The sequence below is a fragment of the Temnothorax longispinosus genome, chromosome 9 (assembly GCF_030848805.1).
Source record: "Temnothorax longispinosus isolate EJ_2023e chromosome 9, Tlon_JGU_v1, whole genome shotgun sequence".
NCBI classification, from domain to species: Eukaryota; Metazoa; Arthropoda; class Insecta; order Hymenoptera; family Formicidae; genus Temnothorax; species Temnothorax longispinosus.
In genome coordinates this window covers 14,501,464-14,517,288 of record NC_092366.1, presented here as the reverse complement: position 1 = coordinate 14,517,288, position 15,825 = coordinate 14,501,464, and the positions used below count along the sequence as shown (strand labels likewise).

The 15,825-nt window shown below is 40.7% G+C and overlaps 2 protein-coding genes across 6 annotated transcripts in view; one reads left to right on the top strand and one right to left on the bottom strand.

Annotated features, from left to right (window-relative positions):
• The window catches only part of LOC139819204 (uncharacterized), a 98,717-nt gene extending 88,838 nt beyond the window's left edge, over positions 1 to 9,879 (bottom strand). For 3 of the 4 annotated variants that reach the window (XR_011733629.1, XM_071788399.1, XM_071788400.1), the window contains exon 1: positions 9,207 to 9,346. The gene's annotated coding sequence lies outside the window, so the exon portion shown is untranslated. Of the gene's footprint in view, positions 1 to 9,206; positions 9,347 to 9,545 lie in introns of those variants that run through there. The other variant, XM_071788401.1, reaches the window with a different exon arrangement.
• Positions 9,880 to 10,058: 179 nt separating this feature from the next.
• Aop (anterior open) overlaps positions 10,059 to 15,825 on the top strand; it is a 37,307-nt gene continuing 31,540 nt past the window's right edge. The window contains exon 1 of one of the 2 annotated variants that reach the window (XM_071788395.1): positions 10,059 to 10,893. The gene's annotated coding sequence lies outside the window, so the exon portion shown is untranslated. The remainder of the gene's footprint in view (positions 10,894 to 15,825) is intronic. The other variant, XM_071788398.1, reaches the window with a different exon arrangement.

Below are 15,825 nucleotides of genomic sequence, written 5' to 3'. Positions count from 1 at the left end.
TAGCGAACATCGTCGCGCGCTCTTTCTTTCGGTTGGAAAACAGGATTGGCCAGATTAGGGTTAAATACGCGAAGCGTCGCGTCCTCGTTCTGTTCCGTCCCGTCCCGTTCCGTTCCCTCTCGCCCGATTTACTCCGAGTAAATCCCTCTCTTCCCCGTCTTTCCTTCTTCTTCTCGGTCCGTTCTTTCTGCGGTCTCCCGCGATTTCTAATTGGGCAACGCAATTTCCTTCCTTCGCCTCGCGCGAGAAATTCCCGGATTGCGCCAGCGTCGCCGCCACCAGATTACTAAACCGCTGACAACGTTCGATGCTCCGGCGGTCGCGCCAACAAACAAGAGCAATGCGCGCGTGCACAACAATCGCGTACCGCTGCGAGAGGCGGCGATATTTTAATTCCTACACTCTCTACTCGCTTGTTCTGTATAATTGCACGTTTTTCAGTAAGATAAGACACTACGAAATATCTAGATATTTGTAGCTTTTGATATCTGTAGCTTGATTTAATGCCTCTAGCGTCGTGGAAGTAACAAACGATTGAACAGAGTCTTACTCTTACAATTGGAATATACATGTTCAGAAAGGGCATGAGTGTTCTTCGCTGTTTCCAAACGTCGCGAAGTTGGAGATATTTCGTGTTCTCACACAAGAGTATTTTAGGGAAATTCAGACGAGAAGTCAAGTCTTGAGGATACGAGGATAGATAGATGTTTAAAGATTATAACACAGACACATAGAAGTGAGAACAAATTTTAATGTGAAAGTGACTGGACCAACAGAATTGAATCCGGAGCTTTTCGTTTAATAGCACAGTTCAATAGATCAATAAAAAATCATTTTTCTTTCAACACCAGAACGAGACTAGTCATTTCTTATAATTGTTTTTTGTATGCTGAATACGAATCCGGTTTAAAAATTGCTCCATACGTCACAATTTCAAGAAATTTGAAATTAAAGTTGCAAAAAAGGGCTATTTTCACGTACTTTGTCATATAATATGATACGTGACGTGCTGGAAAAGTTTTATTGCCATCAAAATTGAGTGTGTTGTTAAGACTTTTCAACCCTCAAAGAACTTTTTTGTGTCAGCTATGTAATAAACCATAATAAAATATTTATGGTTATATATGAGGAGTCTAATGCGGAAAAGCTGTGAATTAGATCATTAACGATTTATTAAATAAGCTTTCAATTATGTTTATTTAAATTTATAGGTTTTTATAGAGTCGCTGAATACAAAAGTCCGATGTCAATTTAGATATCAAATTTGTATTAAGTAATGTATGAAAAATTCCTATACAACCATTAAATGATTTGAATTTGTCGATTTTGACATTGGATTCGTATTCAACGATCTAAAAAACTTTAAATAAATTTAATTAAAAAGTATATATTTGGTAAGTTGTTAATGATCTAATATTCTAATTAACAGCTTTCTCCGTAATAGACTTTATATTTAACAATGAATATCTCATTGATCGTAGCCGACGCAAAAAATTCCTTTTGAGAGCTGAAAGTCTTAATAACATACTTAATTTTAATTGCAATAAAACTTCTCCAACACGTCACATATTTATAATGAATTAAACGCAATTATAATATGACAAAATACGTAAAAACAGCCTTTCTTTGCGACTTTAACTGTAAATTTCTCAAAATTGTGATGTAATAGAGCAATTTCGTAAACAGAGTCGTATTCAGCGTCCAAAACATTACAGGAAATGATTAGGTCTGGAGTTTTTTTCTGTAGAATTGTGTAAATAATTCTTTTTAAAGCTAAGTTATCCGGGATCTTTTTTAAAGCTAAGTTATTTAGCTTCGCTAAATATAATATATCATATTGTTGACAGCATTAATCAACTATTCGATATACATAACAGTAACAACGAGGCAGTCAATCGTCACATTTCACTACTTCATCCTTTTTCTTCAGTTTCCATCATTTTTACTTAAAAATCTTACATGCTATTTTTTCACGTCTTTGTGCTTAGTAAAAGGTGATTAATCATAAGAGCAGGTATGAGGGCGGCAAAAATAGAAAGAACTTTTCCTGTTTGCGCGAACGATGACTTCAATGTGAACCCCTAAATGGCCTAAATCCTAGAGTTGGGTCCTTTTTATATATTTACGAAGAAAAAGATCCAACATTAGCTAGCTAGTTCTTTCCCACTGGGGGTTCAAAAGCCGATTTAGTATTTTAGCTTATAATGGACATACATATGTGAAATTCCATCCAAATTTTACAGAATATGGAATAAAATATCGCGAAAAAAAATTCTTTTTAATATAATAGCACAAATTTGTTACTTAATAATATGTGTTAATATAATAGCACGATATTTGTTAACGTGTATACGTGGTTCCACGGCGTCCGAGCCAAAGTGATATCTGCTCGTGACTGTAAAACTTGCAAGCCTGTTAGAAGATATTAAATAAACTATATTTATCAAAATGACTATAAAATCGTCAACTACAATGTAGACAGATATTTCATGAATTTTTTAAAATACTTTAAGGTAGGGAAAAATAGCGTTGAATGTGACAGACCCACGTACACACTTAGAAGGTACCGAAAAAACGTATACACTTTAAGGGCCACACAAATAACTGTTTTATTAGAAAATGAAATGGGCAATCTCTTGTTGTGTAATCGAAATTTCAAAGTCTAATCGTCGAAAATGAAAATCATATACGGGATGAATAACTATATACATAGTGTGAAATAATTATTTATTGACACTCACAAAATGCAAATTTTGCAAACTGTTACAATCGCGGTGCGTTCCTGCCTTGTGAAAAAAATCTTTAAGTATAGAAAAAAAATAATCAGAGTAAAAGTGATACATAATTGTTCGTTATTCCTATAAAATAATATTAAGTTGTGTAACAATTGGCGCGTAGAGGCACGTATAATGCACTCATTAATAAATGTCAAAAAGTTTTCCAACTTTACTGTCGATACAATTTCCTATGCTTCGATCTTAAAAATATTCTGCATGATGTGTCATAGATTTTAGATAACTTTTGTAAAATAAAGGACTTAAAATAAACAAAAACTCATAAAGATTTGCTTAATTAAGAGTGATGATCTACTTTGAAATGCTTTTAAGCGTCTACATTCCTTTGTGTCCTCTGTCCTTTCAAAATGCAGATTTATATCATGACACATGATGTTTTAGACACACAAGTGTAAACCTTGCTTTTCCAGAGATAAATATGCACTACGCTCTTTCAACGAGGCTTCGTTGAAATTTAACAAAAGATAGTTGTCAGACGGTCAAAAGTAATTGCGAGCCAGACCGATATCCCGTGAATGTCCATATAACGTCCATAGACATTCCGAATATTCGGGTGCTATCTGAGAAGCGACAAATAATTGGTATCACGAACCCTCTTTTTTCTCTCGTGATAACGTCCTTTCTTCGGCTATTTTGCATATATCTGAATCTTTAGAATTTTGCTGTATGTCATAAAGATTAGATTTTAGATAGATGTTACGGTTCCAGCATGCAGTAAGTCGCGCCATTTAGTCTCACACACGATTGGAATTTTTTAGCAGAGCTATCGTTAAACTTTGAAAACTATAATAAAATCCACTCGAGAACAAGTGGCAAGTGCGTGTTCTTTCAAACTTTCAAACGATCGTTATTAAAAGTCAACCAACTAAGCGTTATACTTCTACGTGATATAATTAATCGAAAAGATACCATCGTCTACTTGATTGTAGCAAGCTTCTATTAGTATTAAATTTTCGTAATATATGTTTGAATTAATACGAATAATAAAAATATTTAGATTATGAATTTATCACATCCATATTGATGTAGTCAATTTCTCATACCACAATATAGACATTTGTTTTGGAGAAAAGAATTTAAAAAAACATAAAAAATAAAATCGTCGCTTTATTATCGAAAAATCAATCGCCTAAAATTAAACGTCTCTTTTCAGCTTTAATATAATGCGAAACGGTATTTTCGTCTCTAATATTTCATCGATAAAATGAACAGGTTTTGAAATAAAAGTTTTAATATAAGTTTCTTCCGATATAAAGAAGTTTCGGAAATTAAATGTTCGAAAAACTGCAACAATTAAGCTCGAAGTTTAATGAGTGTTAAATTCAAGATATTTTTATCTTTATTATGCTTTTTTCTAGCAACTTTTGAAATTTAGCGCGCACTCTTCGGAAACTATATTGAGTTTAAACAATTTGATGAATCTCAACGCTTTTTACTTTTACCGCTCCTATAAACGTATCGCGGGAGCTTCGAAATAAAGTGCGCACTCTTGGAGGAAGTCTCTCTGCGGTCGTGTAAACACGCCTGCAAAAGAAAGGCGCTTCGCGTGGGCGCAGGCGCGTATATTCGTACATGTTTTTCTTCATTCTTCGTTCGCCTCTTCGCCTTCCTGTTTCGTCGATCCCTTCCGCAGGAATTGAGGATCAGGTTGTGGGCGGCCGTCAAGGGAACCGGGGGAAGGAAGCCGATAATCCCGAAGGGAAGAAAAGAGAAGTAGACCGGACCCTCGGTGGAAGCGAACTTGTCGAGAAGAGAGCCAGGTAGCTCTTGGAGGCCGCCCACAAACCTGTTTTTCCTGTTATATCTTGGGGCCCCCAACTTATATGAACATCGACCGATTCTATGGTGATCGTGGCCCGGTGCCGATCATGGCGTGCTTTTTTTCCAGGAATACCTCAGTGCATCACGCGGAAAAATACGGCTGTTTTTAACCATCTCGTCCACAATGACGACCTCTTACCGCACCTTCGGTACTAGTAGGGACTGCAGTATAGGAAATCGAGGGATTCGCGAATACATAAGAGTAAAAGAATTTAAAGCGCGGTAGAGACATATATTTTTTTTAATTTATATAGATGACCTCTTCTTTTTGAGAAAAAATATAATTTTTGAAACACGATGGTTTATTTAACTTTCCCGTATCACTAAAATAAAATTTTCAACCTAGTGAACGTGATCCGTAAAATTGAACCAATTAAAAACAAAAATAAATGTTTCAGATTCCCATTTTCCTCCGGTTTCAGTGCGTATACAAATGATAATAAAATGTCGAGAACTGTAAATTAAAAATTTTTTTAACATAAGTCCATTACACACTGCAAGTCAAAGTGTATTATTTTAGCTAAAGCTCTTTTTACACATTTCTTTCCGTTTTGAATCACGTCATTTAACACGATTGAATGTATTAACTTTTAATTTAATTCGATTAAGAGTCTTAAATGACGTAATTTAACACATGAAGAAATATGTAAAAAGAGCTTTGGTCAAGTGTGTCATTTTTAGATGTTTATGCGTGCAAAAATAACACACTTGGATTTGCAGTGCAGTAGTCGTTAGCACATTCTATTGAACTTTGGGAGATATTTTAAAGCAAAACAATATAGCCGGAATGCACGCAATTTATTTAGGAAGTCACCTTTGCCCGTCGGAAATATGTTAAGATTCGTGAATGCATATTGATCCGTCTCTACTTCAGACTAGAAAGAACGATGTTTCAGCTAGAATCTTCTTTCTCAATAGTAATTCAAGACGTTTGTCCGAATTATTGGTTTCTAAAACTTCCAGCTTCTCTAAATTGCGCCTTTTGCTAAAAACTTTTCGCGAGAGAATAAAAGAAAGTAGAAGAAAATCTCGAGGAACAAGCGGGAGATTATACACAACCAATGACACACGTTCAAAAATTAGACTCATTATCGTGACAAGGTCAGGGTTTAATACAGATTGTATGACCACTAATGTGGTTGAATGTCGCACCGAGAGATCGTCTCGTTTCCGTGCGAAAATAAAGTTGATTTCGGTAAACAGCGAGGTAAACAGTGAGTTACCTTCGAAATCGAGTTCATAAAATACGTGTACTTGATTTGCGATAATATATAATTCGCTGCTCCCCGGAAGGTATCGATTCGGTGTCCCGAGATATTTTTTAAGGAAGAACCCACTCCAAGCTCATCGAGGGATCTCGTTCCCCAATATGAATCACATGGCGATTTTTATCCGCCACGATATCAAATAGAATAAAGAGAGGATAGGAATCTGAAAACCAGACCACGTGCGTCGCGCGTGGCAATGTATTGTAGCACTTTTCGCGTTCTGCCAGAAGATAAGCGGCGGCGGTGGGATCGTTCCGTTGAAAGGAGGAGAGAAGCAGGAGGGAGATGGACTTGTTTGTTCGAGATTATGGCGGATTAATGAGTTCGGCCGGATCAACAGCGCGGTTGAAATTGATCAAAACGAGTAATTTTTCAAAAAGTATATAATTCATAGTTTATAAATATTTTCTATTCTCGAGATTGCTTTCATTATTATCCGCTAGTCCGACGGCAGCTTTACTTCATATCCTGGGACGAATAGCAAACATTTCGACCGGTTTAAAATTTTTATATCTCGTTTATGTTATCTTTCGCTTATTTCTCCCTTCCATATATATCTCTCTTTCTCCCTCCGTCTCTCCACGAGTGTTGTCTTAACAAGCATTTCCCCCCCCCCTGTGATCCGAAGCCGTTCTTTTTTTTCCACAAGTTCGAAGTGCGACGCGTTTCGCTGTGTATCGCAAGCGGACGAACGAATTCGTAAAATAACCGGTTGTCGATCGCGCTTTTGCATACCGCGATAAATAACGGAATGTGTGGAGAAGTTGCGAACGTTCGAATAAAAAAATGCGATTGTCGCACTAAAAAAAAAAAGCTCAAGTTAAAAACAGTTTAAGATGGTAAATAGTGCATATTTTCTACAATAACGCATTATTCGCAAGACATTAAAAAGTGCTTTTATTTTCTGAAATAAGCGCCCGATCTTTTTTTATCGCGCGGAGTTAAATATTCGCAACGTACGATAGTTACATTCGCGTTTTTTCTTATCGATACGGCGATCGTTTTCGATTATCAGTGAAATGGTATATTATCTGTTTGTGTAAGCTATCAGAGCTATATCATTAATAATTTAATCCAAAAAATCGGAGTGTCAATGACTTTTCTTTTCCACTCAAAAATTCTACTTTGTTCTCTTGTCTTTCGCGATAGGAATCTCCAATGTGATCCATTTAACCCGGGAATTGTGTATAAATTTACGCAATATTTTCTAAAAATAATAACAAAAAACTAAAAAAATGTTAAACAAACGGAAGAAGCATATTAAGCAACTTATTGTGACAGCATTTCTACAAAATAAAGACATAGCAATTAATAAAACGCTTTTATTATATTGCGGATTTTCGATAGGATTGCATTTAAAGGAGAGATCGTAAAAAATAGTTATTAGAAAAAAAGGAAATTTATTATAAATAATATTCATTTTATAGCAATTTAAGACAAGGCTAAGTCATTATCATATAAAGGCATTTATATGTGACACTTAAAATATGATATTGTGTTTTCTCTTTTAAAATATATAGAAATATTATATTTGTTATTAACAAAACACATTTTACAATAAAAAAATTTATAACAATTATTTTATTACTTGTTTTTTTAAGTATTTAGATACACATGTTTTTATATTCAATTCTTTTTTTCCTATTTTATATTATGGTTATTATGATTATCTATATACTATTATTTATTTATAAACATATTATAGATATACTCAATCTCGTTCAAACTCATATTATTATTTCTAATTTATAATGTAAATTCTTACCATACTTTATTAATTTTTCTAACATAAACGATTTCCTGGGATGATTTCTACGCCTCAGTAAGTTTCAATTGGTTGGTATTATAAATATACAGGTCACTGACGCCGTTAGCTATACATTTTTGGAGGAACTTTAGAAACTAACAAAGAAAAAAAATAAATACATAAATAGTGCAGTTTAAAATTTAACTTGTTAGGGTTTTCAAGTTACACATATAAACATTACTTTAATTTACTTGAAATTATCATATATAATTTATGTATGTATTAGGGAGCTTGTCTTCGCCGCCAACAAGCACTAGTGTACAAATTAACTCTTTTTATTATGCAGGTTGGATCTCAGGACCATCGAAAAGTAAACTATATATATTAATTCTAGGTCAGTAAAGAAAATTACTGTGCCGGTGGGGAGCTTTATTTTTTCAAAAATTACCTCGGATGACTATTCCCGGGTTAAGCCTTAAATACAATACAAAGATAATACAATACAGGTAACAGAGAATAAGAAAAGGAAAAGACAGGCAGCAGAAATAACCACACTTCAACTTAGGTACTAAAAACTGTATATCAACGCAATGGAATATGAAATAGACATAGGCCTAGTTTATATCGATCTCTTGATACGCGTATTAAATAGTAAATAACTAGTAAATTACTTTGATTATTGGCTGATCAGTTTAAATATACTATTTGATACGCGTATCAAGAGATCGGTGTAAACCAGGCCAATAGGGATAGAATTTCCGGCGCGTTGGATTTCTATTCTCTATTATTATTACCTGCACTTGACCAATCACAGTATTCCGATTCTATTATATTATTGAAGTGCGGTTATTTCTGTTTCCTGGCTTATTTTCTGTTCCTATTATCTGTTACCTTTGTATTGTGTTTAAGCCTTTAAGATCATTCCGTAGAATGGGACGTAATGCGTTATCACTCAATCGTTTAAACTTGATTACTTCCCGTTCGATTAAGCGCATCTTATCTCGCAATTAATTAACACGTTCATTTTTTCCTTTATTGTAACATTAACACAACCGCGAACAACAAATGATATCCGGATCGATTTATATGATATTAAGACAATCAGTATATATTGATTGCGATCGTGGCGTTTATTTTCGTCAAACCGGTAAATACAGTAAAATATAATTAAGCTTACACGATAACGATATGTATAATAAGAAAAAGCAAGACAACCAAGATAAAGAATGCATTTGCAAAAGATGGAATGGTGCTTATAATTTATCTCAATCTCAAGTATGTTTTAAATAAATTAAAAAAGATCTCGATCGTCAAAAATTCGTTTCGCTCGCGCACGCATGTACTCGAGTGATTTTTCGTAATATTATTTATCTCAGAGATTTATGCGAAAAAACAATACCTGAACAATTTCGAAGATATAAGATCGCAAGAATTTTCCAAGTGCATTTCGGTGAGTATAACCACGAATGCGGTTGGAGAGTTGAGAACGTTGAAAAGTTGAGATATCGGCTAATAAAACTTATATAGAACAGCTACACGAGAAACATGCGCTATTATATCAAATATTTATCTTACCGTGTATCTAGCCGGGAAAATCGATCTGTCACGTGAACTACGCGGCCACTCCGCTACTGGCGTGCAAAAATATCGCGCGGGAGCATCGAACGTCGACGTGTGACCATTTTCAGCTGTTCGTCGTCCGGAGTCGAGCGGCGCGGGCGCCAACGGCGTAGCCCGTTTGAATCTCAGCGTGAACGTGAACGTAGCTGCGCGTATCGTGGCGCGCGCGCGAGCGCGCGCGGGAGCTGCAAAGTTCACGCAAGTGGATTCCGGGGCTGAAGTCGGGGCCGAAGGAGGAAGGAAATGAAAAGTCATCGCGCGGCCCGCGGGCCGGGCCGGCCGCCTGTTACCTACCTTCCATCGCCGTTGTTTTACGCCGCGCGGCAAAGCGGAGGAGAGACGATCGGCCGGGGGGGGGGGGTTAACTCGACGACAATCACGATCGCGATTACGAGGAAGCTACGAGGAAGTCGGCCGGGGATCTCACTCTCTCTTTGTTCCTCTCTTTCTCTCCCTTCCGTCCTCACCCCCTCGACGGTACGACGCGACTTCGCGGCGATCTACCCCACTTCAGCCGCGCGATGACGGCGGTTCGATTATTTCCGCTGGCGCCGACGCCAATGGCGGCCCGCGATTGGCCAACGGCGGCCGCCAATGGTCGGCCGAGCGGTTCCACTTGTTCTCCGGAGTATAGTAATACGGCATCGTGCCGTCTCGCTCGCGCACGGCGCACCATCGCGGCGCAGCGACCGGGCGTCCGTCGGGTGGAGCGGAGCGGAGAGCGGAGCGGCGTGGGGTGGGGTGGGATGTCGCGCGTCTGGCGGCAACCTTCACTCGACACTTCCTACAGCGCGGCGGACGGATCAGTCGCTCGCCGACCTCGTAACGCGACAGTACCGAGGTACGAAGCCGCTCGCCGATCGCAAATCGCAATCGCAGGCGCCGCGTTGCCGCAACGACGAGGCCGTCGAAACGCCGTCGACGAGGGTGATATATCGCACCTCTGCGCCTCCCCCCTCCGCGAGGGCCGTTGTCCGTTCCGCGCGAGCGCGTACGTCCCCGCGTCCGTCATCCCCCCCCCCCCCCCCCGCCGCGCCTCCTCCGTGGTGCCGTATCGCGAAGACCGGAGGAGAACACCGGCGGAGTATTATACGAGTGCCACGACGCAAGCAAGCCAGAGAGACAAATCACGAGTGACACGAGTGCGCTAAAACTGGGGAGTGCTAATGACCGAGGATTCTCTCCCGTTCTTTTCTTCTGTGATAACTTGACGAACGCGGCGGCTGATACGCGTACCGGGATAGTAATCCCTCTCACGTGTTCACGTGCGCCGCGACGACGAGTTTCCGCGCGGGATAATCTCGCCGTCTCTGTCTCTCTCTCACTCTTTCACTCTTTCGGTATCTCGCGCGCGCGGATGCCGCCCGCCGCGACCTGATTACGCGCGCCGCGTGCCGTCCCCGTGCGTGCATGCGTGCGTGCGTGGAGCGCACGAATCGCGAGGAGTGCGACGAAATCTGAACCCCCGCCGATGAACAACGGTGGAATGATTTGTGCCCGGTTGGAGCGCGACGGCAAGTGATAATTAGCCCCAGCAGCTCGGTGTCGGTGCCCCGGCAAAGGATTTTTATCGACGAAGAGGAACGGAGCAGCGAGACGGAGCGCCGACAACGGACGACGAAGCAGAGGCAGCGATATCGAGGTAATTGTCCGACGACGAATTTTCGCGGTGCCCTCCTTCCCCGTCTCTCGGGGTGCGCGCGTGTGTGTGCGCGCCGATACCTATACGTACGTGTCACGTAGGATGCCACGCACAGTCGGGGGCGGGTGCGCGCGCTCGACGCTCCTTCGACGGTTTCTCCCGATTGTAAACAAACCCTCGCTGTGTCACCACCGGTGCCGCGCCGTTCCGCATTTCGCGGAATCGCGAGATTCGCCGTTTTTACGAACGCCGCGGAACTCGCTCGAGATTCGCGATTTATCGCTCGCGTACTCCGCGTTTCGCGATGAATGATGTGTCTTTATATTTCTATCGATACAGATTAACTTTCGTCTCGGTTTAACTTATTCTTTATCCTTTTCTAATTCTAAGAATTAGAAAAAGATAAAGAATAAGTTAAACCGAGATTAAAGTTAATCTATATTTAGAAATGGACATGAAACTATTTTAAAAACAGGCCTGATCTCGAACTGTCATAGTTCCCAATTGATTGTTTTTAATTTTAACTTGCCTGACTATTGCCAGGCGCTTGTGGCGCCTGTATAAATGACATTGTTTCTTTGTGCCAAATATAACACCTGAAAATATGGCTTTTACAGCTATAGTTTGAGCAAATTATGTTTTAAGTGTGTCCAATCATCCTTATTTTTCATTCCTTTTTGCAAACACTAAAATAAAGTTGCATCCACAACGATTTTAAATGCAGTGTTATTAATAGCGAAAAACCTATAATCGATACGGATATGAAAATCAGGTAAATTACTTGATGAATAACATACGAAGATTGCATTTGATTGCGGTATATAACGATGATTCGCCTCTCCTTCGAAATTCCTAATTTTGCAAATTATTTAAATTTATCGCTTTCAATTTGACAGTTCTCATGGAAAAGTTGCCGGTATTTTCCATCCCGCGAATCTATTTCTCGCGTCTCGACGCGACTCTCGCGGCGAGACGCGTCGGAGCTCTCATATGCGAAAGGTCAGCCACTCGACGCCGCGCCGGTCCATTTTCGTTCTTCCTCGATTCTCCTCGTGGAGGCCGCGCTCGAGATACGCGGAGCGAAACGCAGCCCGTGGGCTCGTTACCGTATCCGAGCACGAGGAGTTAATTCCGGCGCGGCGCGCCGCGACGCGCGGTATACCCGGAAATCCGCTGGAAGCCCCGGCCGCCTCGCTTTTAATCCGCTTGACGATGTTAATAACCGGTCGTGCGGAATTTAATTAACGCGAGTCGCTGACGTCAAACGCGCGTTCGCCTCCGCGCGGGACATCGCGAACGGGTAAATAAGTCCGCGTTGCGTCGTCTCCGTGTACGCGGAGTGCGAGTGCGTCTCTCGTGAAAGCCCGACAAATCGGAGGATTCTTCGGATTAACCGCGAGTTTTCCGCGCCACGAGAAATTAACGAGTCGCTCGATCGCGCCCGAAATCATGGAGTAATCAATTTTGTTTGGAATTCATGAAGAAACAATGGATATAATAACACTGATGAAATAAAGCATGACAGTAATAATTATATGTAATCTTATATACAACAATCTTTTATCTTATCACGCGAAGGTGGACTCTAAAATGTTAATTAAGGCCTATTAGCATATCTTGGTGTAATTTTGAATGGCTGCCATTTGATGCTAACGTATATAATTAGATGCAATTACGTAAGGTACAATTATTTAACCTACAGCAATAATTTAAGGTGTGCTTAGCCTACTTTTAAGATACCGAACTATTTTGGTGACGCATACTTCCCAGTGAGATAGCTTCGCGATGATTCATATAAATATTAAACGTTTTATACGTTATAATACATATATGATCATATGAATACAGAAAGACTCGAAAGATACCTGATACAAAATTAGACAGGTTTCGATCGTTTTCGCATTGTCACATTTATTAGATATAAATAGATGTTACGATATCTCTCTCGACGTGTTATGCAAGCGAGATTGTGTAACGTTTACTTACAAGTTCCTACGAAAAATTAAAATGAGTACGCGCGGGTTATACGTCGTGCGGAAACGAATCGACGTTCAAACACACCTTCCGAAGCGGATGTCGAAATATTCAAAGGCGATTCTATCGGCTCGAAAAACCGTTCCGCCTTAAATGGGGCCCCCCTCGAGCGGATTTCTGCCGGAACGGCGACGATCGTGGCGACGTTAAAGACGTGAGCGCGCGTGTCACTCCGACGACAGGGATCGATGGGATCTGGCGAGACTCTACCGGCTACGGAAACGTGTTTACGTAAACCCCAGCCCGGTAGGAACCGCTCGTATTTCTTAATCGTTATTGAGGAAGTTGCGCGTTATCATTTACATAACGCGAGCGCGAGCGAGCGAGTTTGCGCGCGTAATACCCAACCTGCTCGGGGCTTTCGCAAGATTTCCGCGAGTCTTGTGCGGGCACCGCCATCAGGCGAAACCGGCTCTCTTTCTCTTTCTCAAGTTTTCTGCGGGGTATCGCTCCCCGCGCACGTGCCCCGTAACCCAATCGTCGCGACCGAAGACCGAAAATCGTAATTCCGGTGAGTTTCGTTTTCGACTGATACGCGAATAATCGCATGTCCGTGTGCCTGTGTGACACGCAAGTTACGCAGGCATTATACGCAGCCACTTAATGCGCCACAAGATAAAAGGAAAACGCATTCTCTGCGAACGTAGAAAGAAGCGCGTTTGCGTACGTACGCGACAATGACAATACAGATTTGCGTTTCCGAAAGCATCGCAATAATTTTTTAGGAAAAAATACCACTCGAATAACGCGGAAAGATTCTCACAATTGATTTCTAGACAGTCTGGATTTCTTATTCCTGTCGAAGTTATTTAAATTTGACAGCCAAGAAGCGAGGAAAAGAAATCAATCGTCAGCGAAAATTCACGCTGCGGTAATTTCAATGATGAATCGATATGAGTTTAAAAAATAAATCACGCGACGTTGCGTATCCGTGTCACCGCTATCCTATACTCCGATTGGTCGTGCGATAAAAATAGATAACGCAACGAGGAAACTCGTCTGCGAAAAACTTCAGTTCCTCCCGGGCAAATTAACCGAGAGTGAGGATGAGAGAAGCGGTCGCGCGTGACGATATCCTCGTCGCGCCAGGCGCGAGCCGGAGCTGCTTTCCTCCTTTGTCCGGTAAAGACGCGGATTGATTACTGATTAATGCGGATCCTCCTCGCGATACTTCCTCATTGCGAAACCGCGAGAACGGTGGTCGGCGCGGCGCGGCGCGACGCGGCGCAACGCGCGTGCAATTAAATCTCCTCCGCGAGAAGAGTCCGTCGTTGTGGAGATGTTTACAAACTCCGTGAGTAGATAGTAAGAAGACAAAGCGGGGAGTCGGTCGCTTGATCCATTGGCGTAAGTTGGAAATCCGTTTGCGAATCTTGGAAAAATATGTTAGAAGCCAAAGCCATCTTTTAAATCTCTTTATTCATACGCGTATGAAACATTAATTATCAATTAGACAATTAAATAGCGCTACAAGCGCGTTGCTAACACGATATAAAGAAGTCTTCGAGGCAAAGGATTTATTTCTTTATTAATAGTAGTACAAAATGTTTTTGTCGACTTTATAAATTATTTCAGCTGATACAAACTCACATTAGGTATTGCAGCGTCAAAGTTTATCACGCAGGCTAACAATGCGAAGCGAAAAGAACGCACGAGAATTTAACATGAGTTTTAACTTGGTGAAAAATATGCCTGAGAAATCGCAGAGTCATTTATCGTCGATTCAACACAAAGATATTCGGCTGCCTGGTTGATTGCCGGTGGTTTCCGGTGACGACGCCGTTGCCGCTGGCTGGCTGGCAGACGACTGCGATATGTACATAGGTTATCATCTGCATGCACGGGTTACAAAGAGTGTACCGAGCGAACGAGCGGACGCGTAATCCTCGTTCCGTGTGGCCGTCGTATTCTTAACTTTGATACGACACGCTGTCGTCATCGTCGGATCCAAATACATTGCACGCGTCGCGCGTCGTGTCGCAGGTCGCAGCTGCAAGTCAGGCTGCCATCCTCTTGGCGTCGAAGAACGGAGGAAAGAGAGAGAGAGTGGAATAAATGCAAGCTGCGAGAGTAACAGTTTGGACAGGAACCGGAAGCTCGTTCGCCGCGCACAGAATTGCAATTCTTCCCTCAACGCTAAATTTAGCGATGTCTAAGAAGCATTCTCTCTGCCGCGATGCCGCGTGCAAAGTTACGATCTTTTCTCTTTCTATTTTTTTTCTCATAATTGCGTTCTCTTTTATAATCGGATATATATAATTTAAATTAGCACTGCACATAACACTGTTTAAGAAATATTTAAACTTTTGTTAGATCCTTGAACTTTGCGGCTTTAAAATTAATCTGATTATGAAATTTGTTATAAATATTGAGTGTATACAACGATCATTGAACTTAGATAATGATTATACATGGGTAAGACGCAGGAGAAGCCCGTAAATCCGAAATATGCAATTTAAATAGATTGTGAGAAGCGTATATCTGTGTTGCGCGAACTTTCCTAATAGGAATTATACATGCGCCGGATGCTACTAGAGAGCATGGATATTAATGTCGCTGTTACTTGAACATTCGCCAGTTATCGCGCGTACATAGGTCGCGACGCGCGTTGATTGATTTACGATTAAATTAATAAGTACAAGCTGGGCGCAGCCGACCCAACTCGCGCGGCGCACACGGTTTGATTTACGATTGTGCCGCGTATACGAACGAGATTCCGCGATATGCGCTAAAAAAAATTAATCAGACTTTTACGACTTGTTGACAACAAGAGTAAAATTAAACGTAATCGCTGCTAACATTCTTAACGTTCGCGCAATGTTTCTTCTTCCTTGCGATATACAAGAGACAAATATGAAAAAGCAACTACGAAAGACAAAGGTACGAAATTAAAGACTA